The following is a 16,728-nucleotide window of genomic DNA, read 5'->3' as shown; positions in this document are numbered from 1 at the left end:
CTTTAGTCAGGACTAAAACTGAAGTACTCAAGGTTTTTTTTTTTTTTTTTTTTTTTTTTTTTATGTATTTCTGGCAAAGCCTTCCATGATCTGTGAGTAATGGGTCTGTTTTTTGTTTCTTCCATAGCATGAATCAAATTACTGTATTCTTTGACAGTATTGTTATGCAAAAAATTAGAATGTAGTGATCTGTCAGGAACCTGTTCATTGTCAACATAAAGGGCTGCAAAGTTCATGTCAAAATGTTTAAAATCAATTTTTTTTATTATTTTATGCATCACCAAATGAGTCTATTGACAAATCCTGTCGCCATTAATTTAGATAACTGACCAGGATGGTGGTTGTCTTGCATATATACTCATGACTCAACTCCAAATGCGAAATATTTTTAAACCACATGATAATCAGGTATTGGCATTGGTAGATTCTGAATTTCAAGGATATTCAATGTGCACAGCCAGAGACATTTTCACTCTTCATATAGCTGGCAGCAGATCTAATATGCATTGTGTATGTTTCAGCAGCATCACCACTCATTAAACACAATTCATTCTACTTGTATGCCAGTTTAATTATGATATCCACCACATTCAGAAGGAATTTTTTCCTGGATTAATAGGTTTGAAATGCATTGATTTCAACAGTTACTCTGGTTTATCAGATATCGACCCGCTACCACATCCACATGGCTAAAAGTAGTAGCCACAAGGTCATTTATTAAGCTTACTCTAGCAAAACTCCCTGTTGCTACTGTCTGCCTTGGTGATCTTGGCATGATGTATAAAAGTGCTTTTAAGAGCAATGTAGTCTTTGCCATTCCCAGATATATAAAATTTAAGGGGCATATTGTCACCTATAATTAAGAGAAATATTTTAATAACAATTTTATCTATACTGGGTTGAATTGGTGGTAGAGGGAAAATCTTTAATTCTGACCTTTCATATTATTCTAAAATACAGTGTACCAGAGCCTTATTCTCCACCTCCTCTTAATAGGTCTTCTGTAAACTACTAATTCAGACTCTTCTTGTTTTGGTGGTGATATGATGTTTTAAGGGAGCTCGTCAGTTTCCCTATGACATCTCACACAATGCTTTTAGCAGCTGCTGTAAGGTATTGTTTTACCATCTGAAATGCTTTCTGTATCAAAGTTGTCGCCTTTTCAAATTGTGCTATAAATAGGCTTCATTCCGGACTCAAACAAGACTGTAGTAGTATAAAATTATGATAGGCCATGGTCTGCTTGTGCTTTATAATATGCCGTGTGTAGGTTCTGAAAATACCATTAACAGGCCATAGATTTAAGTTTCACAGTCGCCTTGCAATGTTAGAATGACATATTTTGGTCTTGCTCATTCTTTATTAGAGTAGCTATAATAGCAAATTATTGTTTTAGGATTGTTAAATAATCGGGTTTATCATAGCAGATAGTTATGATAATTTACACACATGACAGCAACAGCAAGTGAGTATCCTCAGTTTAGTGATGTTCAACAGTGTATGTATATACATACATTGTGTAGAATAGACCACTGAAGTCTGTATATCTTGTATCAGTGTTTGGTCGAATTTGTGATATCCCCTCAAGGCAGACCCAAAATATGGGTAAAACTATGGTTCACAGTAAGGCTATATCCTGTACCACTATAAAATATTTTTCTCTCCGTCTTAGGAATCTAAAAATAGTGGTAGGGATGCTTGCTGTATTGCTTCGTTTATGGCAGTAGTCACATCATTAACACTGTTAGAATTTAACCTTATACATTATTTATATATTTCACCAGCTTAAAATTTACTTTTTTCCTGTGCAGTATTATCCCATTTTATAGCATACTGTTTCTGACAAGTCAATTTCCTAAGGCCCTGAGAGATTTTGCTAGTTTTACAGTATATTCAAAAAAACTATATTTTTAGTAGTGACTGTAAAGATGCATTGCAAAGCACTATTATGTAAAATCCATTCCAGTCCTTTGTTTATGTATTCACATTGCATACCGAACTGTGGCTACCTTATACTGTGTGCAGACTTCTTATATTTTCACATTTCTTAGCTATCTATAGGCTTTGATTGCCAGTGAAGCCATTTCATTAAACCAACTTTATTTCCTTTCAATTTTGAGAAAAATTTTTTTTCAGCTATGTAAATACACTAATGAACTTCAACCTTTAGTAGTTCTTGTTGATTAAAAGTACCTCTTACTTCATTGCATCATAATAGTTTAGCGTGTACACTTGTGCAGGATTGGCTATACATTCAGAACTAATAAGTATTTAATTTGCAAAATTTGTTCATAGCCTTTAGCAAATATTTTCTTAAATTGTAACTAATCCACTGCTTGATGTTTAAAGGTATACGTGGTCATAATGTATTTTTTTTTCCTTGGTAAATTCCTCATTTTGACTTAAACACTTTGCTGAAAGAAACGAGAAACGATGATCTTTTCATTAGTTTATCATTTTATTATGACTCCTAGCAGAAGGCTTTACTTATGTTTCAGTTAAAATATTCACATCCCAACACTTTTTTCATTTTAACATATTTCTTAAATTTCACAACAAAAAATCTTGTTATGGCGCAGAACAGAACACCCAGATACAATGTTAAGGTCATCTATGACATTTTCTTGCAGTTTTTGATTTAAACTGTAACAACAGATGCCAACTAAGCATATCAGTGCTGTCTGCACTGAACCATGTGCACCTTTGAGTAGTTCTTCAAATGTTATTTATTTATATTTGTTGACCGGGAGTGTCCGACTGGACGTAGGTCCATTTTCAGTGGAGACCCGGGGAGAAAAGCTCCACAGTTAAAATAAACAGACAGTAGTTACATTGGATTACATAGCGATTAACAATTTACATAGCAATTACTTACAACATATTTACAGATGAAGAACATAGTACAACAGTAGACAACTAGAATCTTTATCTGTGAAGTACATAACAGACATTCCTCATTTTGACTTTATACTGTCTCTCACTTGCTGCAACCACAGCCAGTGGTGTAGCTAGTAACTGAGGATTAAAAATGACTTTGACCCTTTACCACACTAATGTAGATTACGGATTCTCATTTCCTTGCTCTAGGACTTCTCCTCTCTTCCACCTACTTCCTCTTCAACGTTCCTATTTCACTCCTGTTTACAAAGGTCTGCATAGAATTTTAATATTTTTTTTCCCTCCATACTATGTTTTTCAGTGTTTAAAATTGCTAATGTAATTTCCAATATTAATCTTTATTTTGTATAAATGTTTTCCTCTACTGAAAATGGACATGTATCCAGTTAGACTAGCCCGGTCAACAAATGTAAAATAAAATAAATAAATAAATAAATAAGTAAATAAATAAATTAACAAATGTTACAAGAAGAAGTTCCTGCTGTATAATAAGTACTGGCTTATGAGCATCTGAGCTTGCTATAATCAAGGTAGTTAGTGGAGTGAAAAGAAAGGTAGTGGTTGGATGGGGTGATATTAGAGTGGGAGTTGCAAGGGCATGTTTTTAGGTGCGCTTTTAGTAAAGTTTTGAAATGGGTGCATGATAGTATGGAGGTAATTGTGGGTGGAAGGGAGTTCCATAATTTGGCTATGGTGCAAGAGAATAGTGCTTCACCAGCAGAGTTATTGGCTTTAGTGATCTGCAAGTGATTTTTGTTGCTGGATCTTAGTGGTCTGGTGGTGCGATAGGGTTGGAGTAGATTCTGGAGGGACGGGACATTTAGTGGATGATTTACTAGTTTGTGGGCAAGTGAGAGTTGATACCATTGAAGGAGGTGAGGGAGTTCAAGCCAGCCCAGTTCAGCAAGTGAGAGACAGTGGTGACTACGGTAGGATGCTCCTGTGGCAAATTTGGCGATTTTGTTGTAGCAGGTCTCTAGCTTGTTTAAATTGCATTGCCTTAGGTTGGTATATATTGGACAGGCATAAAGTAGGGTGGAGATAAGGTGGGAATTTGCTATTGAAATCTTTACTGCTTTGGTGAGAAGTTGCTTATTTTTGTATAGCGCTCCTAGTTTATTGTGGACTTTTTTTATGGTCAAGGATATGTAAATGCCAAATTTTAGTTTGTCTATTTCCACACCTAGCAATTTGGTGTGTTCAGCTGGGTATATAGTGGTGTTGTCTTTTGCTGTGATGTTAAAGTGAGAGTTGTTTTGAGTATGTTTGAAGATGAGTAGTTTAGTTTTGTTTGAGTTGAGTATTAATTGGGCATTGGATAACCAAATTTCAACAGAGGAAAAGGCTTCTGTGTGACTTTTTGCAGTTTGGGTAGGGACTGTGCTGAGCAGATGATGGTTGAGTCTTCTGCGTATTGTATGAGTGTGCCATGTTTGGTGGCAGAGGCTAGATTATTGGTGAAAACAGAGAAGAGTAGGGGTCCAAGGATGGATCCTTGGGGAACCCCTATGGAGACAGGTAGTTGGGGAGATATGTCATTCTGCCATACAACGGATTGTTGGCGGTCAGACAGGTAACTCTGAAACCAGTTGGTGACTGACTGTGAGAAGGATAGGTTATTGAGGACAGAGATAAGTTGTTTGTGTGGGACCATGTCAAATGTTTTAGACAGGTCTAGGAAAGTAGCAGAGAAGAGATAGCCATTGTTTTTATGCTGAAGGATAGTGTTAGTAAAGGAGAGTAAGGCAGTGGTGGTGCTATGGTTTGGTCGGAAACCATGCTTAGTATTGGAAAGGAGGTTGTTAGTAAGGAGGTAGTCTGAGACCTGAGAGTGTATGCATCTCTCTAGTATTTTGGAGAGTGGAGAGAGAATAGCTATGGGGCGGTAATTAGTTAGTTCTGTGGAGTGTCCGCCTTTGTGGAGGGGAATTATATGTGATACTTTCCAAAGTGTGGGAATGTAACTTTCTGACAGAGATCGGTTAATCAAGATGGATAATGGGTAGGCCAGAGCATCAGCTGCGATTTGTAGGTATTCACTTGGGAGGTTGTCTGCTGCTAATCTGGTAGGCTTAAGTTTAGTTAAGAGTTTTTTTTTATGTTGGAGGTAGTACAGGAGAAAAAGAGAAGGCGGTGGGGAGATTACTGGTTGAAGGTGTGAGTTGGAGGGGAGGGGGGTTGTGTTGTTTAGCTAGTGATAGTATGGTTTGTGTGAAGTGTGTGTTGAATGAGGTAGCAATATTTTCTGAGGAGTGAGGGATGTTAGGAGGAGGGGTAGTGACTTTACCTGAGTGGAGGATGGAGTTTATGGAGGACTAGAATTGTTTGGGGCTGTGTTGAGAGGAGTCTAGGGCAGACTGGTAGTATTGGAATTTGTCCTGTTTTATTAGCTTTTTGACTCTATTGCACAGTTCTAGGAATTTCTGTCTAGTTGAGGGGGTTTTGGTTTTGCGCCAGTGCTCCCAGGCTTTATCCCTGTTTTTCATTTCTGACTTAGTGGTTTTCTGTAGCCATGGGGAGGGTTGTGCTTTGATTCTGGAAAGTCTTATGCGGGCATGGTAATTAAGGATGCTCAGGAAGGTAGTATTAAAAAATTCAACTGCGTCATCAAGGCTGAGGTACTTTAGAGCATGCCAGTTACATTCTTTGAGGGATGAGATGAATGTGAGTGGGTTAAAGTTTAGTTTTTTACGTATTTGATGGTAGAGGACAGGTTTAGCTTGGTATAGGTATTTTTTGAGTAGGAATGTTGGGGAGTGATCACTGTTATATATGACTGGGGGCTCTTACTGACTAGTATCCAGTCCAGGGTAGTGTGATTGCTGGAGTTTTTATTTATCCTGGTTGGTGAGTGGACTAGTTGGGTGAAGCCATGAAGGTTTACATGATGGGGTTGGATGGTTGCCAGAACAGGATTGCTAGTCAATATTGAAACCACCTAAAATTATAGTTTCTTGGGGGAGATGGTGCGTAGACCAGCTGAGGAGGTTTTCTAGTGGAGGGATGTTTTGGCCAGGTGGGAAGTAGCATCCAATTATGTTGATGGTTTTGTTTTGGTTTATTTTGAGGTTGGTATATATTATTTCTTCATTGCCTATTTGTGGAGCTGATGATTTTAAGATCTGGATGTTTAGATGCTGTTTAAATATTATAGCTACACCACCTCCTTTCTTGTTTAGCCAGTTTACTCTTAGTATGCCATAACCTGGGGAGTATTTGCTCACTGGTAATGTGAGGTTTTAGCCAGGTTTCTGTCAGGATGACCATATCTGGGGAGTACAAGTCTATGGTGGCATGGAGTTCATGGACTTTGTTGGATATACTTCTAATATTTAGGCTTAGTAGAAGGAAGTCACTTGGCTTTCTATTGGCTGTAATATGGGAGAAGTTGTGGTTTCTAGTCTGATTATGAGGATTGGGGTTGGAGATGGTAGGGCCAGGGTTGGGGTGGATATCCCCACTTAGGGCTAGTTTAGATATGCATGAGGTTATTAGTTTTCTCAGTTTTTGAATGTGTTTGATTATAAGGGAAACTTTATGATTGTGCTCTGTGGGTAATAGGTATGGTGGGAGGGTTACTGTGTAAAGTTGTAGGGATGCTTTATGCTTGAGTAATATAGTTGGTAGAATATGTGGGGGTGCATAGGGATGTTTCTTGAGTTGGTGGGAGGGGAGCTGAGTGAGGGTGAGACATGAGTGATGGTGTGAGTAGTAGTACAGTGGTAGTGGTTGAGTGGGGGAATGATGGAGCTTTGGTAAGATGTAAGATATGCAAGGAGGGTGCATGCAGTGAGCATAGGTAAGGTATGCTTGCACATGTTAGTTGAGGAGGAGTGATAGTAGTGGGAAGATGGAGGAGGTAGTGTTGGGTTAGTGCTGTGGTTGGCTACTGGAAAGACGGGGGGGGTTTGTGAGTGTAATAGAGGTGGGACCACTGGGGGCAGGAGGGAATAGGGGGCAGGGTGGGGAGCGAAGCGGGTAGAGACCCTGTTAGTTGCTCTTATGAGGGGGCTGGAAGCAATCAGGTAACAGAGTTAACTGATAAATGAAAATATGATAGTGACAAGGGTGGTTGTAGTTGTAAAAATGGTGCCTGCCACAGGTAATATTTATTAACTTTGGAATTGTCTTAAGGTAATAAACAGGGAAGGGGGAAGGGAGAACAAGGGTGTGAGCAGGCAGTTCTTTGTACTGCTGCTAATGAGCCAAAGCAAAGACAAGTTTGTGTTTAAGAAACAATCAAAATTGACCAAGGACTGCTCTGAAACTGTAAGTCATTTCTTAACCATTTGCCGGGTGGAAAAACAGGATAACCTTGTACCAGTAGGCTACTGTGGTCTCAGTGTAAATTAACAAACACACAGTATTGATCAGTTATGGATACCATTTGCTAATAGAAGGGAATAAGAGAGAAAGTGGAAGGTGTGTGTGTGTGTGTGTGTGTGTGTGTGTGTGTGTGTGTGTGTGTGTGTGTGTGTGTGTGTGTGTGTGTGTGTGTGTGTGTGTGTGTGTGTGTGTGTTGGGGGGGCTGCTTACAAGCCAAAGCAGAGTGCTCTCCAGGGGAAAATGAATATTGGCTCAAACAGGTAGACACATACTCGAAGTTAACTTTAGCTGTTTGCAGACAGTTCAGACCCAGACTGCGCTTTTCTTATAAGAATGACAAAGGTGGTACCGCAGTGTGGTGTTAGGTTCAAAGTTAACTTTAGCTGTTTGCATACAGTTCAGACCCGGACTGCACTTTTCTTATAAGAATGACAAAGGTGGTACCGCAGTTGAATACTTAAGAGTGGTGTTAGGTTGAAGAGACACTGATTTCCTTCATGGGGCCTGTAGCAGAGTGGATTGTAGTTGTGTGTCTTGTTGTGTCTTTCGGCTTTTCCCGGTTAGGGGTCACCACAGTGGAACTTCGGTCCGCTAATGATTGGTAGTTGATTTTTACATGCTGAGTTACCAGCCCTGATGCACAACCTTCAACGAAGGTACGTCCATTCACGCATGTCTCCACACAAGAAGATGCTCTAGCTGAGAATCGAACCGGACAGCATCTTATTGTGAGGCGATAACGCTACCGCAGCACCACTGCAGCAGGTACTGAGTAGTTCTTCAAATAATAAAAGCAAAACACTTTTTTTTTTTTTTAATTTGTAACGAATCACTGTTTAACCTTGAGGTCAAAATTCCAATTTTTGCCCAGTGTGCATTTTTTAAATATCATTCATTATATTCTGTATAAAATGGAGTTTTTTTTTTTCAGTTTGGAGTTGCATACAGAGTTTGTAGAGTATTGTCAGTAACCTGAATGGCTTTCACAATCTTTAAAAGATTTATGATTTTTTTGCTTTTCTAAACTTCTGTGATACCTTACCCTTAAGTTAGTTATTTAACAGTTTTCACAGTGTACTACAACACTCCTCACCAAAGGTAATATGGCAGCAGACTTCCTTCTAATACAGGCTTTGTAAAACACTTGTTTCAGCTGCCTGGTTTGACAGTTTCTTCAGTGGCCTCCTGCAGTGTAATACTTAGTTGTGCAGACATCTTGTCTAGCTGTTTTGAGATGCTCGTCAGCCGTTTAAATTCCATTGTGTCATATATTACCTGATCTTTTGTCAACATATGATACAGTACAAGTTTCCATGTTGTGGATACAACAATTATTAATGCATTGCGTAAGTCAGGGAATATTACTTCTCTGTGTCTGGCTCATATGCATTCTCGGAGAGAGAGAGTAATTTTTGCATCCTTCACATTTTGTCTTAAAGCGATCTGTCCTTCGGGTTTTGGATTAACTGGATAAAAGTACATTTACCAAGGCCATTGTAACTTTTCTTTGAGTTAGCACCATGCTAGCCACTCTAACATGCGTGGGTGTTTGTGAAAACATTTTCAAACACTATAGATCTTCCCACAGATATTTGTTTTCCCTGTCTGGCCCCATAGAAATTTAAGAACAATCTGTTCCTGTGTTTCACACTACATTGATTTACTGTATTTCATGGTGGAAAGTGGTGTTAGTGTCATCCATTTCAGGACTGTTTTCTTCCAGGTCACACTTGGGAACAAAACTTTATAAGCCACCCACTGAGACACCATACCTGCTTTTATAAGCACCTCAGTATGCTAGACAATGTTGTGGGGGCTGAGAAGCTCACAAGGGTACTGCATAGTCAAAACATGGACTGAATAAGGCATTGCATCAAACCTGCACTATTGGACATGCCAGGCAGCACTACAGGGGATTGGGAAGATCACAAGATTGTAGTAGATGGCACTGTGTAACACTTATGATGAAAACAGTGTCACTTCTATTGTGCAGTACTAGGCTATCTCCGCACGATAGACAATGCTACAGGTATTAGGAAACACACAAGGCTGTAGGAGAGGGTGCCAAGTAGTCAAAATGTGAAATGAATACAGAATGGCAGCCACCTTAGGAGTTATTGCTGTGAAGGAAAAATGCTGAAGTGCACCAGTGAGTATATATGCCAGTAAAAAGTATGGAGGTGCAGCTCAGAAAATGGTGAAAAAAGACGTGCTGACGAATAAGTACAAAATATAAAATGGCCGTATGTCTGGGGTGGCGTATCCACACTAAGTCTTCTACATTAAAAGTTCTGGAACAGTGCTTTCAAGCTAAAAGGCATCATACAATAGAATTTCTGGGGAGGGTTGTCCTGGCAAATTTTTATACAGCCTTACTCCCAAACCTATCAACAGCTTTCATAGGCTATTACTGAGATAATCACAGCCTTATGTTCATGCTTCTCACCCCTATTTATCCCTACAGCTGCTGTCCAAAGTGGGATCACAAACCTGGGCCCTTTTTTGTAAGCATGCTTGCATAGATGTGTCATCTCAGCCATAATTTCAAGCATGATTTCATCTGTGTGACTGACCCGGTGCAGCCTGGTGCACTCTTCCTATCCTTTGCTCAGTCACTCAACAAGGTGGTCTTATAACCCCGCCCCCAGGATGGGTGAATTGGTATCAGACACCCACTTCTCCCTTTTCCAGCTGGCTCCTTCAGCACCTGTGTTGCTCAGTGATCCAAGATTGTATGGGTTACAGTCAAGATTTTATTCCAGTGCTCTTCAGAGCTGGCATACTCCAACCCTGGTTTATTACAAAGGTAAACAATGCCATGCTTGTACGAGAAATTGCAAGTATAAGAAACACCTTAAAACACTACTGTTGTACAGAAGTATAGACAGTTATACAGTTCCTTTAAACAACTGACAAGAAATCGCACAAAACAGTGATTTCATAGCCAGCAGTTTTGCAGTAATAACTTATTTAAATGATGGATTTTAAATATGTGCCAAACCGTACTGTAGAAGAACAGCAAGAGATGCAGGAAAATTAGCTAGTATTAGTAGGTTGTATATAGTAAGGTACCTCGAAAAACAGAGTGCAATATAGTGAAATCGCAGCCAACTGTTTTTGAAAAAAACTGTAGTGTGATGTCAAAAGACCCTAAGCAGTATTACTACCTTAAAGCAATAGCTTAGTTGACTAAATTTCTCTATAAATAGTGAATTTCGTTAAAGACACGGCACCCAAAGTGGGCTAAATTTAAGAATATGGTGGTGAATTATTAATGTTTATAAAAGGTGTATGGAAGAACAGAATAAATCAAATCACAGCCATTAGCTAATGGAGTGCAAAATGAAACCAGATTTGGTGGTAAAATTAAGCAAGAATCATTTGTAGCTTCGTAAAAGAAACTGTTTGGTCAGTCACATTTTGAAGATTCTGTAATGATTGTCTTGTTGCCTTTCAGAGTTATGTAACTTCTGGCCCAATTTAGATTACAGACTGGGGAAAAGAATGTTACCCTGAGAGGATCGAATGTTAGAACAGAGGAAAACCTATAGCAAGACCAGGACATTACCCTTCATATGCAGAATTAAATTATGCTAAATATAGTACTGCATTTCTCTAACGCAGGGTGAGAGAGGGCTTTAACACGCCATGCTGAAAAATCGCATCTTGTAATCTGGCCTTCAGTGTTTTAGTGCAGAATCCATTCTGTAGTATGGGATGAAGAAAACTTAGTGCAGCAAGACCTGGCAGGCTCTTACTTGATAAAATGTTCTGGACAGAGAAGTCATGGTGCTGGATCCCTGCTGAGACAGTCCTGAGTTCTGATGGATTTCCTTAATTCCATTATAAATTTACACCACTGTCAGAAATGTGGAGAGCAAGAAATGCCATCCATTCAGACATGCTCCAGTAACAGCATCAGCGAGTTGGTGGAGAGACAGGCTGCAAAACAGGAATTCTGTGGTCTATTCAGAATTCATAAAAGGTGGTGTTCGTTGATCCTCAAAGTTATCCATGAGACCAGAGCTGCTATTAGGTGTCATGCCCTTTTGTGAGAAAGATGGGTTCTGCAGTCAAGACTGTCACTTAGATGAATCTTAATCAAAAGCAAATGATAAAAGTGCAAGTACTACGTGACCATCAATAATTTATGGAATCATTTAGTAGATAAAGATCGTCTGTACCTGTGTATATGCCAGTAGTGCCTATTTCTAGCTCTTGTTAGTTAATATGTAAAATTATGCTTGCATAGATTTTTTTTTGTTGTAATATAGTGTTGGTCCCTAGATAATAGTTAAATAAGCAAATTAGAGTCTACAGTATATATGTATGGAAATGGCTTGAAGACTGAGGTTCGTTTATTACTATCCAGGGACTTATGTAAACATTAGCAGAAAAAAATAATTAGCGCCTTTAATATATGCCCCATTTGCATGTTTCAGCTCATGTCACTTACTACATAAAATGCTGCTAGCATAGATTATCAGCACAGCGCAGTTTAAACATTCTCATATTACTGCTGCATGAAAAATGTAATGAAAATCCTCGTTGAGCACATGGACTACACAGGGTATAGTTAGAATATGACACAGTGGGAATGGAAGGGTGAAATCTCTGTCTAGAAATTATGCAAGCATTAGCAAGAGAATAATTTTGTCTAAAAAGCATTTTTTTATTAAATTCTGCTTGGATCTTGCTATGATGTTAGACTAGAATGTTAGCTGGAGCTGATTTTAGCAGTGGAGTTATGTTTATGTACTCTTACCTCATATGTAAAATGATGAGAGGGAGTAAAGGGGTTAAGCAGTAGAAGAAACTCTAATTTCTATTGCAAATATGAGCAGAAATAATGACTACCAGTTACAGTTGTCATAACTACTGACAGCAACAAAGTATCATTGAGTAAGTACAACTGATTTTCGTTGTTTAAGCAGTACTGTTTTTTGAACAATCCCTTGAGAAGCATACTATAAGGAGGATGGACAGCAGCAGTTTGGCATAAGAAAGAGTACTGCTGTAATGAATGCTTAATGCAGGCAGATCATAATGCTGTTGCTGATTTAAAGTCTGCCGAAAAAAGGTGTGAATGTTTTCTAGCTGATCAAGTGGATAAATTATAAATCTGTCCTTTCCAATTAAGTACAATACTGTAAGAGTTGTGTACCAAGTAGAGGACTAAGGAAAGTACTAGGATGCTAGACCTAAAGGACAGGATCAAGCCATACAAAAAGTGAGAAGACAGTGAACGGTTACCAGCTAGGAAGCAGAAGGAAGACTGTAGCCCATTTCCAAGGGGTGGGGTTGGGGATGGCAGTCTAATTCCTGAGGTGTTGCCAAGGTGTTACCCTAGAGGCACTCAGAGGGCCATCTGTTCCTCCACTTGTCAGCATGGTGGCCATCAAATAAGATAAGTGGATAAGGACTACAATATCCAGGTGATATAAAGTCCTGTGACTCATTCCTTCTTAGTCTCATTCATTAGTCAACACAGAAGTCCTGTCCTACCAAAAACAACTGGCAGGAAGAGGAGTCTTAACCTTTCTACAAAAACAAGTCACCCAGTAGTTTCTGCTAGACTGACAGGGAAAGTTTATTACTCCAGGTTCTTCTTTGTGTCCACAAAGGCAACATATCTCGATTCCATTCTCAGCTTAAATGGCCTAAATTTCCAAAGAAAAAATTCAAATGGTGATGGTCCAGGCTGTCCTCCTCCTGTGTCATTATCAAACTCCTTTATCTCATTTTTTCTACATGGAGTTGGGGTCTCCCTTATTGACTGTTAAGGCGATGCTTTCTGTAGCCAACAGGTAAGGAGTTTGATTCCTCCTGCCTCTACTATGTGATTCTGAGCAAATGGCATAAATGAGCAGTGCCCCTAGGTCACCCTGAAAAATGGCACCTCTGTGCAGTCAGGGTCACCGTTAACAAATGGTTAAAGGGGTGGGCTAGTAATGTGGGAAACTTTGGATGCTGAGCTAGTTACTGCCTCTTGACAATAATTCTACTGTTACTGATGATGGGATTGCTCATACCGTCCAGTGATAACATTATGGTAAATGCATAACTTTCACTTAATGAGCCTGATGTCTGTTTCACAAAGGCCATTACCCCTGTACAAGTCCTTACTAACACAACAACAGGGCAAGGCATTAAATCCCATTCTAAGAGTTTACATCCATCAGTTTAGAAGATGTAGTTAATTCCAAAAGTTTTAAATAACTTAGAAGCTGAAATCAGTAGTATGGAGTACATACAAAACTAAAGGAGATTTTTTTTTTGAATTATGTCATAAAATCTGGATTCTTTGTACTGTTGGATACTAAGATTATTATGTTATTTAAATTATCGTTGATTTAAATATTGTAATTCTACAATGTTTGCCTGTGTACTAATTGATCCACAGAGACTACTACAACTTTATGTTAAGGCTATCTTATGGGGAATTGTTCAGTTAGAAAAAACAGAAAGACATTAAAGTATATTTTCCTTGAGCTTAAACTGATCTTGGACAAACTTATTTTCATCTCTTTGAACTACTACTGGCTGATGTAGCTGAATTAGTTTACTTCCCATAAAAAGTTCCTCTCTGCTTGCTTTTACTTCTGATAGAAAGCTTTCAGAGTTACAAGCCTTACTGTGTAACCCATTTTGTTTGGTATTCTAGGATGAAAAGATGTCCTGTAAGGCAAGTTTGTCTTTGATATTAATTATGTTATCAGCAGCTCTGAGAACATTCAAATGCAAGTCTCCTAGCCAGTGTACTACAGTAAGACATATATGCGTGTATGTATATCAATTTGTTAACCTGGAAAGCCACTGGGCACAAGTGTTCTTTTCTAGAGGTGACCAGGTAGCACAGTCCTGTTAAGTGACCTTGCTCTAAGTCACAGTAGTCAAATGGAGGTGGAAGGAATCCAACTCTTTGCCATCTACTACACGAGGCAGTGTCTTAACAGCTGTGAGCCTTAAGCCTCTGCACTAACTGCCACATTTAACATCATTTGCATTTGGTAGTTGGGTACAAACTATGTGGTCATGTTGGCAGGAAGATTAATGACTTCAGAAAAAAAGATAATTGGTTATGGGCCTACCAGTCAATAGTAGACTTTAAATAGCTAGATGTTGGGATTCCCTTTTGAAATAAGTACAAGGCACCTTCCAATGTATAGTTTGCCAGCACGAGGCAATTTATGATGATGTATCTTTATCTGCAGAAGGATAATACAGAAATATTATTGGTTATTGCAGTATTCAGCGCTTTGTTGTTATAACCAGAGTTTGTGGTCTAATTGTGGAAAGTTACCAGTTTTCTTTAATAATGTCTCTAATACACACTCATACTTTATTAATGTTTTGATTGATATACATTTGTCACTTTGCATCAGCAAACTGATGTAGAACTTTTCTGTATGGTTCCTGTAGTTGTTCCAAGTCTCAGAAACATTAGCAGAATTAGTGCAGGCTATATGCAAGGGCCCAAGTGACTCAAGGTTGAACAGTATTGATCTAACACAGGTTCCCAGTGGGGTGGGTGTGCATCAGGGTTCAGCTGTGAGCCACTGCTGTTCATACTGGTGACAGACTACATGAGCAAACAGGTCAGAGATGACAGATCAACAAAGTTGATGTATGCAGACATTATTGGCAAATTCTGAGCAAGAACTTCAGAAAAAGTATAAGAGAAAGGAATGCAAAACTGAAGGCACACAGGATGAAACTGAGTACAGATAAAACCGTGGTAATGGCAGCAAATTGGGGAAATCAGAAGAAGATGAGAATTGAGATAGAAGGGAAAATAGTGGAACAGGTAAACAGTTTCAAGTATCTTTTAGGGATGGTTGAGGAGAAAGGAAGTCTAAATGAGGAGGTCAAAGCTAGAATCGGAGTGGGTGCAGCCATCTGGCACAGAGTGTAGTGGGTAGTGTATGACAGAAGAATGCCAAAGAAGCTGAAAAGTAAGGTGTATGAAACAGTGGTGTGACCAGTACTACTGTGTGATACAGAAACCTGGGCAGTAATGGCAGAGCAGTTGAGGTAGCTAAAGTTGATGGAGATGAAGTGCCTGAGAAAGGTGGTAGGATGCACACTTTGGAACAGAAGAAAAAATGAGGACATAAGAGCAGAAGCCCATGTAGCTCCAGTTGCAGAAAAGGTGAAATAGAACAGATTATGGTGGTCTGAGTGCAGGTGCATGAAAGCAGAAGACAATCTGGTGAAGATTTGGGACAGACAGGACTGCTAATGAAAACTCTGCTTGGTGAGAAAAGATGGATAATTTGTGAAAACCCAAGTGTTTTGATTTCCTCTTATAGTGACCTCTTGAAGATTTATTGTCACAGTAATTTCAGTGAATGTTCAAAGTTTCTACGTATCACTATATCCCAAGCACAAATTGTTTTGGAATCTGGCACCAGCTCATAAAACATGACATATTTCATTATCAATAGAAGTGTATAACCCAGTTTTAATATCTTTCATGATAACCTCAGCTTTATGACTGATAGTAGTTACCTGTTGTAATATACACCTCTGATAAATCCAGTATGGAATATTTACTTGTTCTCTGTAATACAAAATTACTTAGTGTTCATCATAGAGCACAGCTGCAGTAGCCTTAGCTATATGGGTTAGAGCTTGCCAAGGTATAACAGCAAGCTAGCTTCCAAAGCTTCAGGGCACCTTCCATGCACTGAAACTGTAAAGCAGCTCAAGTCGAGCTGACTAAAAGGCAAGTTTGGGTGCAAAGTTCTCCAGTGCTTTACTGTCCACTAAAGGGTATGCTCCTCTGAGGCTTTCAAGGATCAGTGGTCGGCTTGTGCTTCCCTTTGTTGGGCAGATAAGTTCTCTTTGGGACACAACAATCCATTTTCTTAACTTTGTTGATGTTTTATTACTTTCCTCTACAGGAAAGTTATTTTAAATCTAGGAATGTTGTGTTTTAATGGACTGTCTAGGGACCGTTGTGTATTTTTAATTTTAGCACTCATTTTAAAAGTGGTGTAAAGTAACTGAAAACAAATTTTCTGTAGAAAATTGTTTATTTTTCTTTTGTGTAGCTGGCATAGTGTTTTAAAAAGTGCTTTTTACTCTATTTTTTCTGTTAGAAAATTAACTTATGTGGACTGGTAGTGTTTACTGGCAACTGCTGCTCGTCTTCCAGGAAAAGAGGCATCATTTTCGGCATGAACATGAAGCGGACTACTGGTCCCACAGGTGATCCTTCTTACAGCTACAAAAAAAAAGAGTTAAGCAAACAGCCTTTGCCACCACAGCAGGCTAGCAATTTGCCTCAGCCTCAGGTGGATGATTCTGCTCTGGCCATTTGTTGCATCTCAGACAGCATATCTTTTACCCTGGATCTCTCTGGTGTAGGACCTAAAGCCACTATGGACTGGGGGTTAGCTACATCCTCTGTGGCTTTGGGGTCCCCTCAGTGGCAAGGGAGATCCATTCTTTTTGGTCCTGGGAGAGGGAACAGGGAAGGCTTACCTGTTGTGTCAGAAT

The 16,728-nt window shown here is 39.1% G+C and overlaps 1 protein-coding gene across 2 annotated transcripts in view; it reads left to right on the top strand.

The window, feature by feature from the left end:
• AK8 (adenylate kinase 8) overlaps positions 1-16,728 on the top strand; it is a 2,747,949-nt gene that overhangs the window by 44,971 nt on the left and 2,686,250 nt on the right. The gene's annotated exons all lie outside the window — the stretch shown is intronic.

The sequence above is a fragment of the Protopterus annectens genome, chromosome 16.part0 (assembly GCF_019279795.1).
Source record: "Protopterus annectens isolate FY-2018-M chromosome 16.part0, PAN1.0, whole genome shotgun sequence".
NCBI classification, from domain to species: Eukaryota; Metazoa; Chordata; order Ceratodontiformes; family Protopteridae; genus Protopterus; species Protopterus annectens.
The sequence above is the reverse complement of the archived record's forward strand: the minus strand, read 5'-3'. Positions and strand labels throughout refer to the sequence as shown.